General features: G+C 41.3%; 1 pseudogene; it reads left to right on the top strand.

Annotated features, from left to right (window-relative positions):
- Nucleotides 1-3,171: 3,171 nt before the first annotated feature.
- On the top strand, nucleotides 3,172-3,289 carry LOC126475832 (5S ribosomal RNA; annotated as a pseudogene).
- Nucleotides 3,290-11,372: the final 8,083 nt, after the last annotated feature.

The raw sequence follows: 11,372 nt of genomic DNA, 5'->3' as shown, positions 1-11,372 counted from the left end.
TAAGCAATTTAATCAGAAACTTAAGCTAGAGAATGCGCTTGACGTAAATAATGATGCCGAGGACTATAAAGCGTTGGAATGGAACATAATTGTGTTTAAGTGTGTATGTTCTTTCTGTTCTGATTCTAATTTCATGTTATATACAAACTTTAAAATTTTCCAAAGACTCATTGTCAACACTCTAAATATTGAACTTCTTTGAATTAACATTAATAATAAATATAACCTTAAATGTTAAACAATATTGAAAAAAAATGAATAGATTATTTATTCACAGGAGGTGTACTATGTTGAGACTTGGTTACAAATGAATTAAGACATATGAGATTGGTGGTTTGTATATAAATTTGATTTTCACAAACATTTATTTTCCTCAGAACATTGTTTTTGGGCTTATTTTTCTCAATGCCTCACTTAATAATGGCGATTAATTTAAATTAGATTTACATTATGGAGCGATTAATGCCCATCACAATAAGTATGAAAACATTTTCAGATACTTGTAATATCGGAAATATCCAAAAATTCCAGTTGTAAAAAGCTGTGTGTGCAACACTAAGATTCTCCGACAGTAGTGCATATCCCATGTTGGGCAACAGACATAACGATGAAATTTTCGGAGCTCCTTGTACTGATATTGTAGTAAGAGACGTCCAACCATGGATTCTGCACTACAATCACAGACTGTTTTTGTACAAAGATGGAGAGCGTTTCTTCTCTAGATATAAAACCTGAACGTCACGTCAGAGCCACTTAACTTCCTCGTCCACGAGGTATGCAATTTTCCGATTTGTCGAGCGCTGATAGACGTACTTACCTTAACTCTATTAAATTGGATGTCATCTTGAATAAAGGAAAGTTACTCGCTTCTCTGAATCTTGCCATTAACCTGTTAGCACTGATAAAGTAGTTAGTGAGGTAAAAAATCCAACCTCCCTTAGAATCAGAATGCTACAGCCATAATGTAACTCTGTTAGTAAAAGTCCAGCATGATGAATCCTTTGCAATAAATTAAAATCTGATTTATTACTGTGATCACACGAAATGACAGGAAACTTGGAAACAACTTCCAAGTGGGAGTTGAAGAAAGAGTGGATTACATATAATATTTTTCGAATAAAGTAAACCAATATCAAATTATCTTTAAAACTATATATACTGATGCAATTTGCATAAAAATGCTATGACACGAAACGGCTATTGAGAGGCACTTCTGTGTCTTTCATAGGACTTGAAAATAGTTTTTATTATATCCAAAATTATCTTACGCCTTTCAATGTTCCGTCATTTTCAAAGGATATAACACACGATACATAATTGGTATCAAAACATACGGAAAATGTAACATTTCACCATTGATTACAGATATAGTGTAGATAATGGACGAAGGCACTTTAGGTTACCAATGTTATGTCGATCACAGAAAATTGTTAATTAGATACATTGTATCTTGTCAACATTTTTAACCAAGAGACGAGTAGAAACGGCTCCCAAGTAAAAAATTAGAAATCAAGTAGTCTAAACTGAAAGGCAGCCTGAGGTGCGGGGTAGACGATTCATCTATTTGTTCATAACTAAGGTTTCTATCATTATGTCCTACAAAAGAATTCCTTCAGTACAGAAAATAATGAAATTAGAATATCAAGTAGGGAGTGTAGCACTTTGAACAGCAGGCGGCGTCCATCCATAGCCATTTCCGCTAATGGGAGCAGATGGATAAGTATCATACAGGAAATTAAAACAATATGGGAAGACGCAATCATGAAACGCAGTAGGCTACATAAGGATCGTCACTAGTATATGGCAACCATATAGATTCCATTATTTAATAATAAACTTATGAACCATCAAACGTTAATGTATCCAAAAGAGTCAAATAAAAACCAATGTAATATTAAAGATAATGGTACATTGGAAATTATGCTACCTGACATAGCTAGTTCCCAATTCCTCATATTACGTATTACAGTTTGTTTTCTACAGGAATCCTCGATAACTCTTACAGAAATCGGTGTAACTATATAATAAAAGGTATGCTGTATCTGTAATTATGATAAATTAGTAAAAATCAAAACAAATTAAAATGAGAAGGCTTAGAAGTTACGTTTAAAACAACAAGATATTCAATAAGATAATCTGTGTTTCTGTGACTATGAAATTGATTTTCTCTGAAACCAAGCATTGTAAAATGTCATGAAGCAATTAAGATCTTCCGTGGTTCTGTGACTAAGAATTTGATTTTCTCTGAAACCAAGCATTGAAAAATGTCATGAAACACTTAAAATCAGCTGAGGGTTGGAGGGGGGGGGGTGCTTTCAGGGAGGGGAATAGATAAATAGGATTCATGTTAACATAGCGCAAAAATCTTTTAAAATTGTTTCTAATACTATGACTATAAATAGTTTACGAAATTTCAACTTTTAATTAAAAAACGGGAAGGCTTTGTGGAACGTTTATAGTAGCACTGTGAAAGACGGTTTTCTATTTGTGTCTTGTAGCGTCTACTCCTAAGTAATAACGTACGAGTACTTATCTGTCCGTAAATACGAGGGATTGACGCGCTTTGTATGTGTAGTGAATAATTAAGCTTTTAGTCATCTTACGTAAAAAAAACCAAAAAGAACAAAAAAAACCACCACAGGGGGAAGCAACACAAATATGAACAGCCCTGGGAGCAAAATACAGAGTGGTGTAACATTTATCAGAAAAAGAATACTGTGTTGTGCGTCCCTACCTACCGAGGCCCTCGGCTGAGGAATGAAATACATCTGTAAGGTTTCCTTAAATTATCTGAAAAAACAGCTTTGGTAAAATCTGTTTGTTCATTTAGTATTTCTGATGAAAATTTTTTACTTATTCTGAATAATTTTCCATTTCTCAAGTGTATTTAAGAACAGCCATTAGGCATGTTGTGCAGAATTTTAAGATTTTTTTGCATTTCAACTGATGTGTAATCGCTTCGTGAAAACTGGTTTTTTATACAGCCTTTATTGCTGTCTTGTGCATGTTCTCTAAAATGTTATTAAGGACCTACCAATGTGTCATATATAAAGTTTTTCACAATCACCACACTTAATCCCGTAGGCACCTATGGCCTCATACTTATTACGCCTTGTCTCAATTGAGTGTCATAGTTTGTTTCGTAACTTACTGCTAGTTTTTAACCCCAGAACCAACGGCCTTGACACAGTGGTAACACCGGTTCCCGTCAGATCACCGAAGCTAAGAGCTGTCGGGCTGGGCTAGCACTTGGATGGGTGACCATCCAAACTGCCGAGCGCTGTTGGTAAGCGGGGTGCACTCAGCCCTTGGGAGGCAACCTGAGGAGCTACTTGATTGAGAAGTAGCGACTCCGCTCTCGGCAACTGACATACAGTCGGGAGAACGGTGTGCTGACCACATGCCCCACCGTCTCCGCATCCAACGCCGACTGTAGCATGAGGATGACACAGCGGCCGGTCGGTACCGTTGGTACTCCAGGCACTGTGGACGCAGTTTACGTTATAACCCCAAAGCAATAATATGCCTCCAGAATCTGTTTACTAGACGCTCAGTGAAAGTTCCTTTGTATTCATACTTATCCTTATTTTCTGTTGCTTTTTTTGAACGCTGAGTGCTTTTTATTTTTATAAGCTTATTGTACAGAGACCTAACTTCTTTACTATTATTGCCATTGAACCTTGATATCTATTCTAAAATATTAAATTCTTTTTCTGTCTCATTAGCATTTGGCGAAAGCTTTGTTAAGTTATTTGGCATAGCTTGAAAGTAGGTCCATTTACGCATATTTGGGTGGCATGAGTCCGCTGGTATAAGGGCGTCTGTAAAGTTGGCTTCCTAAAAACGCCAAATGTCAGTTTGTCAGTGAACCAATTTGTATTTAAATTAAGAAACTTTCAAACCTGTCGAACATCGTATTCAACTGTAAATTTTATATTGGGATGTGTACTATTAAATTTCATAAGCACATCATTCATCGTTTCATCATTGCCTTTTATTACTATGAAGGTGTCATCCACATACCAGCTGTAAGCAAGAACGTTACTCCAAGTTTCTGGGTATCTAATAACAAAACTGTTTTCCAAGTGATTCGTGAGAATTTTGGTTATTGGAGCCAGTAACCTATTTCCCAAAGATAAGGCTTCTGGTTGGCAAACTCTAACGTACTGACCAATTCTACTCTCTCACTTCGCCAAATTTACTTATGTTCTGATTAACTTCGCTTCATAATGTCAATGATTTCAGAAATTGGTATGATAGTACATAGGTTAACAGCATCTAAAGAGGTTTGGTAAGAATTTTACGGTATGAATGAATCTTTTGATTTTTCTACAAAATGGTACGAGCTCCTCATGTTAAAGGGCCTCTCAAAAGCGGAAGTTCTGTAAGCTGTTTTATACTCAGATCCTATGTAACTTACACAGGGGTGCTGTTCGATGCACGTGATGTGATTGTTTGTGCAACTTCACGTGTGATTTAAGTGTAGGTGTACCTAGATTCATGGTCTGTACTCTGTTCCTATGTCTGTCTTTTGCATATAGAAAACCAAATGTCTTTAATTGCGTTCTGAAAGTAAATTTTTGCCCCAGGTTGAGAGTTGGCAATGCTCTCTTAGGATTCAAAGGTTGGCTACAGAGCGCATACGCAAGCTCTGGAATCTAAGATATTGTTGTCGCGCTTCGCAGCGCACGGATTAATTAGTGGCAGTTTGGAAGCCAGTGTAGGAGCCCCTCTGCTGTGGTGTGCACGTGTGTTGGGCGAGGGGTCGTCGCCGAGCTGCTGTACTGCCGTTTCCGCCAGCAGCGACACAGGATTTGGTATTGAGTTTATATTTTTTTATAATTTGCAGCACGCTTATTAATTTATAGAAAAGGGTTTGTGTATGTGCGTAACAGCAGATGGTAATTTTGATAATGATAGGAGTCGAATTCTTAAGGGGGAAACATTGTCAGGCGAATAGATTAAGTATTGATTTTTGTCATTGATTTCTTTTCTGTCACTGAATTGTTTCACAATGTATTTAATTGAGAAGTATTTCAGTCTGTCTCAAGAGTTTGACTAATTTGTAATATTGCTTTAATGACACTGGAGGCAGATTTGCATACAAAGCGATTGTTCAAAGAGCTTCTAGCGTTTTGTTAATTGAATGAGAAAGAATCGCTTTCAGAATATAGTTTTTGAAAAAAGAAATTACTTGTTTGGGTTATCATTTATCGAGTTTAGATGTGACCAAACCCTTTCTCTGGAAATATATGTAGTTGTAGTAAGCAGCAGCAGCCGCAGCAACAGCAGGAGCCGCCATACAGAACATGCATTACACTCAGCTTGAACAATAGATTTTTTTATGTTTTTGTTAAATAATGGAATGCAGCAGATCAAGCAGTGGCAGCAGAAAGACCAAGTAAGTTATTTGTTGCGCACAGGACCAATTAAAAAAATAATAAAGTCTAGGCGATCTCTGTAATAGTAAAGATAACATGAGTACAAGCACGAGATTTTCAATAGAAAACATGAGATAAGAAGAAAGAGCTCGCGACGTTCAAGGTTACACTTAACCTCAGCAGTAACACTATTTATGAAAATTTCCATTGTTTTGTTAATACAATCGCAATCATTAATAAACAAAATCGAATTGCTCTCGCCACCCTTCGCCACTTCATTGTCATGTAGTTTTTCATTTAATTGTCTTACACATTTTAATAACATTGGGGACTGTTCGAAAGTACTACGTGTCTCAATTGAAATTTCAGTTTCATTGATTCTTTACTCCTGAAATTGTTGGATACAATTGAATGCTAAAAAACTTAGTTGTGAACAAAAAAATACATCGTGTACTACGTATCTGGGGCCGCTCAGAAGTTTAGCCCACTTGGTTTCTAATTTGTTCTTTGGTACAATTTTCATTTGTCTCTTCGTTAGGAATGATGATGAGATACAACGTACCTATTTAACAATTTTCTGTGAATGACAGGAGATTAGTAAGGTAAAAAAACTTTATTGTAATCTCTACACTATGTATGTAACCAATGGTGAAATGTGACACATTTTCATACCTTTGATATCGGTTTTGTATTGTATTTTATAGCCTTTGAAAATGACGGAAGCTCAATAGGCGCAAGGCGATTTTGGAAATATTAAAAAGTGTGGTCAGGACATATGAAACTTATTAAAGGTATATGCTGTTTGGAATAAGTAAGCACACAGAAACTCCTAAAGAGTGTTTGCAAATTTTGCGGAACGAATATCTTTGATAAATTTATCGTGACGAGCAATAAGAGAAGCATTCAGTTCGAAAGGAAAAGTCATTGAATCTCAGGGTTTCGGCGGAACCATGGATCTCACTTGCGTCGTGGCACAAAATACACTCCTGGAAATTGAAATAAGAATACCGTGAATTCATTGTCCCAGGAAGGGGAAACTTTATTGACACATTCCTGGGGTCAGATACATCACATGATCACACTGACAGAACCACAGGCACATAGACACAGGCAACAGAGCATGCACAATGTCGGCACTAGTACAGTGTATATCCACCTTTCGCAGCAATGCAGGCTGCTATTCTCCCATGGAGACAATCGTAGAGATGCTGGATGTAGTCCTGTGGAACGGCTTGCCATGCCATTTCCACCTGGCGCCTCAGTTGGACCAGCGTTCGTGCTGGACGTGCAGACCGCGTGAGACGACGCTTCATCCAGTCCCAAACATGCTCAATGGGGGACAGATCCGGAGATCTTGCTGGCCAGGGTAGTTGACTTACACCTTCCAGAGCACGTTGGGTGGCACGGGATACATGCGGACGTGCATTGTCCTGTTGGAACAGCAAGTTCCCTTGCCGGTCTAGGAATGGTAGAACGATGGGTTCGATGACGGTTTGGATGTACCGTGCACTATTCAGTGTCCCCTCGACGATCACCAGTGGTGTACGGCCAGTGTAGGAGAGCGCTCCCCACACCATGATGCCGGGTGTTGGCCCTGTGTGCCTCGGTCGTATGCAGTCCTGATTGTGGCGCTCACCTGCACGGCGCCAAACACGCATACGACCATCATTGGCACCAAGGCAGAAGCGACTCTCATTGCTGAAGACGACACGTCTCCATTCGTCCCTCCATTCACGCCTGTCGCGACACCACTGGAGGCGGGCTGCACGATGTTGGGGCGTGAGCGGAAGACGGCCTAACGGTGTGCGGGACCGTAGCCCAGCTTCATGGAGACGGTTGCGAATGGTCCTCGCCGATACCCCAGGAGCAACAGTGTCCCTAATTTGCTGGGAAGTGGCGGTGCGGTCCCCTACGGCACTGCGTAGGATCCTACGGTCTTGGCGTGCATCCGTGCGTCGCTGCGGTCCGGTCCCAGGTCGACGGGCACGTGCACCTTCCGCCGACCACTGGCGACAACATCGATGTACTGTGGAGACCTCACGCCCCACGTGTTGAGCAATTCGGCGGTACGTCCACCCGGCCTCCCGCATGCCCACTATACGCCCTCGCTCAAAGTCCGTCAACTGCACATACGGTTCACGTCCACGCTGTCGCGGCATGCTGCCAGTGTTAAAGACTGCGATGGAGCTCCGTATGCCACGGCAAACTGGCTGACACTGACGGCGGCGGTGCACAAATGCTGCGCAGCTAGCGCCATTCGACGGCCAACACTGTGGTTCCTGGTGTGTCCGCTGTGCCGTGCGTGTGATCATTGCTTGTACAGCTCTCTCGCAGTGTCCGGAGCAAGTATGGTGGGTCTGACACACCGGTGTCAATGTGTTCTTTTTTCCATTTCCAATAGTGTATCTTTCGGGTTGGAGTTTATTGCTGGCAGACCGATGAGATTGTAAGAGCGTTCGGAAGAGCAAACGCCGACGGAGTCTCCTGGTACGCTGGCAACGCGCCACACATACCGCGTTCGATGGAAACAGCCGCACGATGGCGAACGGCGGTGTTGTAGGGAGCGGAATATTCAGTTGCGATTGACGTTGGGAGTTACATAGGCCCCTCCATACGCCCCTCTCCCAGTGCAAATACGGGACGTTAAACACAGTTTCACTGGTACGAGTCGAAACTGTACAGAGAAATTACGGAGTTTATTTTCTGGTTAGGTATTTAGGATGCTTCATCGATTGATTATATATTCATTACAAGTGCAAGTACCCAATCAAACGATGACGTTTTTTAAATGACTTTGAGGGGGACACGTTACAAATAACTAACGACTATAATGTGTGACCCAAAAGTATAGAGACACAATTCTACAGACTCTAGAGGATTGCAAGTTAGTTGAAGAACTTAGGGTTGAAAATCAAGTTTTAACACATTTACTGACGTAAACAGCATATACTTATAGCAACAACTTTCGCTCATAGACGCGGTTGAAACTGACTTGAAAGACCAAGCGTAAATTTTTATTGCAAATTTCTGATGTAAATTTCTACCGATGACAATACCTTTCTTCCGTTTAGGGTTATACCTGATGCGAAACCATTCCACGTGCATTAGTTCGGCTTTGCCGGCACCATGCATTTACAAACACTGAGATACTTTAATTAGACGCAAGTTCAGAACGGTAGAACAAAATGTTCTAATATGTTAAATACATGGAATGTGTTTCGTGTGGACTACAACTGATCATACGAAATTACATATGGTGGTTTCTATCTCGCGTGTATATGATGAACTGCATACCATCTATCTATTTAGGTGAAATCGTACTTTTTGGATGACTGTTGTTTGTGTAAATGCTTTTCCGTTACTCTGAGCTATAATTTTGACTTTGCTGGAAATGTACTGATGATTTATGCTTCTTTCCAATATTTATGACAACGACTGTTCTAAACACCTAGCTAACAATATTCTGTTCAGAATTTCCTTAGCTCTAGTGGATCTTTTAGGACGTTAATTTACCCGTTACTGTGATACACTAAATGAATATCTGAAGATAGATGGCACAACGTTCGAAGTCGTTAAGGACAATGAAAGTATTTTTGGCAACTGTTTAATAACTGCTCCCGGCAAATCAGCTCATCTCTTTACTCAAAATGTGGCCGGCCTCAGTGGCAGAGTGATTCTAGACGCTTCAGTCCGGAACCATGCGGCTGCTACGGTCGTGGGTTCGAATCCTGCCTCGGCATGGATGTGTATGGTGTCCTTAGGTTAGTTAGGTTCAAGCAGTTCCAAGTTTAGGGAACTGATGACCTCAGCTGTTAAGTCCCGTAGTGCTTAGAGCCATTTCAACAATTTTTTTTTCAAAGTATGTGCGCACCAGAAGACTATATCGTCATTTGTGTGTGTAAACTTGTAAATGTGTTTGTTCGTGAGACACTCAAAAGCGTTGTTATTACATCAACTGTGATGAGATATTCATGGACACTAATGCATTACAGTCTAAGAGAAAATGTAGTTTGTTATAAAAAGATATAAAAATAGCGTCGGAGGCAGAGCTCAGAACGTTGGAGATAAAAGTGAAGTGTTCACCTTTGTCCGACGTTGCTTCGCTCGCTGCAAATGCAAGCAAACTTCCACCCGTGTTTACTGCATGGTTTGCGCTGTCCTGCATTTATGCATCGATTTCGAGCGGAGATGAGCGCGTCAAACATTCGCATTTGAGAGCGCGTAACAAGTTTAAAAAACGAGCGAGTGACTGAATCCATTTGGAATGAATTCGCCCGCTTGCATATGAAGACGTGGTGACCGGGTAAAATCAACACGACTGGTGACGCAATTAGTGCACTACGGAAATTCCCACACAGCGGAAAACCTTGCTCATGGATTCTATGACCGAGCAAGAGTTTTTCAGTTCGTAATAAATTGAAATTGTGCTCGGGAACAGTTACGGCAGTGTACCTTTGCTCCTAAAGAGTAAATTGTGTCTTGCAGTTACACAATGTTCTGTCTGATTTCAAGGAAGATGCTAATGCCTTATTGCATACACAGTCAGTCGAACGGCATCTGTGTGTCATAGCTATCATATAGTATGAGAAAAGTTGTGCTCACAGCGTAAGGCCCTGAGTCAATAATATACACGTAAGCGGCTGTTAAATGCAAATGAGGCAGATGGAAATAAAGTAAGAGAGCTATTCATTATTTCAAAAGTAATCGCCACACCCCAATGTGAGACAAGAGAGTCAGTAGTGTCATGGAAAAACGTTTTCTGTTGCCTGTGGAACCATGACTGTATCCAGGAGTGCAACTCTTCGTGTGAAGCAAATCGACGGCAACAAACGTCTTCCTTCAAGGCTCCAAAAATATGGAAATCATATGCAGAGAGATCGGGACTGTATGGATGCTGGTAAGGATTTCCCTGTAAGGCGTCTGCAGTGTAGTCGAAAGAAATTTGGCAACATGGGGACGGGCATTATCGTGCTGCAGAAACAGATTGATGACGTCTGTCAACATTCCTGGGCCTTAGGACTTAGTGACACGTTTCAATTCTTGCAAAGTGCCCACGTAGCACTATGCGTCAATTATGGCTCTATGTTCCAGAAAGTAAATGACCGGGCACGCCTGACGGCTGGCTCTGAGCACTATGGGACTTAACAGCTGAGGTTATCAGTCCCATAGAACTTAGAACTACCTAAACCCAACTAACCTAAGGACATTACACACATCCATGCCCGAGGCAGGATTCGGACCTGCGACCGTAGCAGTCGCGCGGTTACGGACTGCCACAGTTGCGCTCACTTACAATATGTGATCAAAAGTATCCGGACACATTGGCTGAAAATGACTTACAAGTTCGTGGCGCCCTCCATCGGTAACGCTAGAATTCAATATCGTGTTGGCCCACCCTTAGCCTTGGTGACACTTTCCACTCACGCAGGCATACTTTCAATCAGCTGCTGGAAGTTTCCTTGGGTAATGGCAGCCCATTCTGCACGGAGTGCTACACTGAGGAGAGGTATCGATGTCCGTCGGTCAGGCCTAGCACGAAGTCGGCGTTCCAAAACATCCCTAAGGTGTTCTACAGAATTCATGTTAAGGCTCTGTGCAGGCCAGTCCATTGCAGGGATGTTATTGTCGTGTAACCACTCCGCCAAAGGTCGTCCATTATGAAAAGGTGCTCGATCGTGTTGAAAGATGCAATCAACAGTGAGAAGCAAGAACGTGGTTAAAACATCAATGTAGATCTAAGCTGCGATAGTTCCACGCAAAACAAAAACGGGTGCAAGCCACCTCAATGAGAAACATGGTCACACCATAATGACACAACAACCTCCTAATTTTACTGTTGGCATTACACACGCTGGCAGATTACGTTCAGCGATCATTCACCATACCCTCACCCTGCCATCGGATCGCCACACTGTGTACCGTGATTCGTCTCCACACACAACGTTTTTCCACTGTTCAGTCGGTTAATGTTTGCACTCCTTACACCAAGCG

This window comes from Schistocerca serialis, chromosome 4 (assembly GCF_023864345.2).
Source record: "Schistocerca serialis cubense isolate TAMUIC-IGC-003099 chromosome 4, iqSchSeri2.2, whole genome shotgun sequence".
NCBI classification, from domain to species: domain Eukaryota; kingdom Metazoa; phylum Arthropoda; class Insecta; order Orthoptera; family Acrididae; genus Schistocerca; species Schistocerca serialis.
The sequence above is the reverse complement of the archived record's forward strand: the minus strand, read 5'-3'. Positions and strand labels throughout refer to the sequence as shown.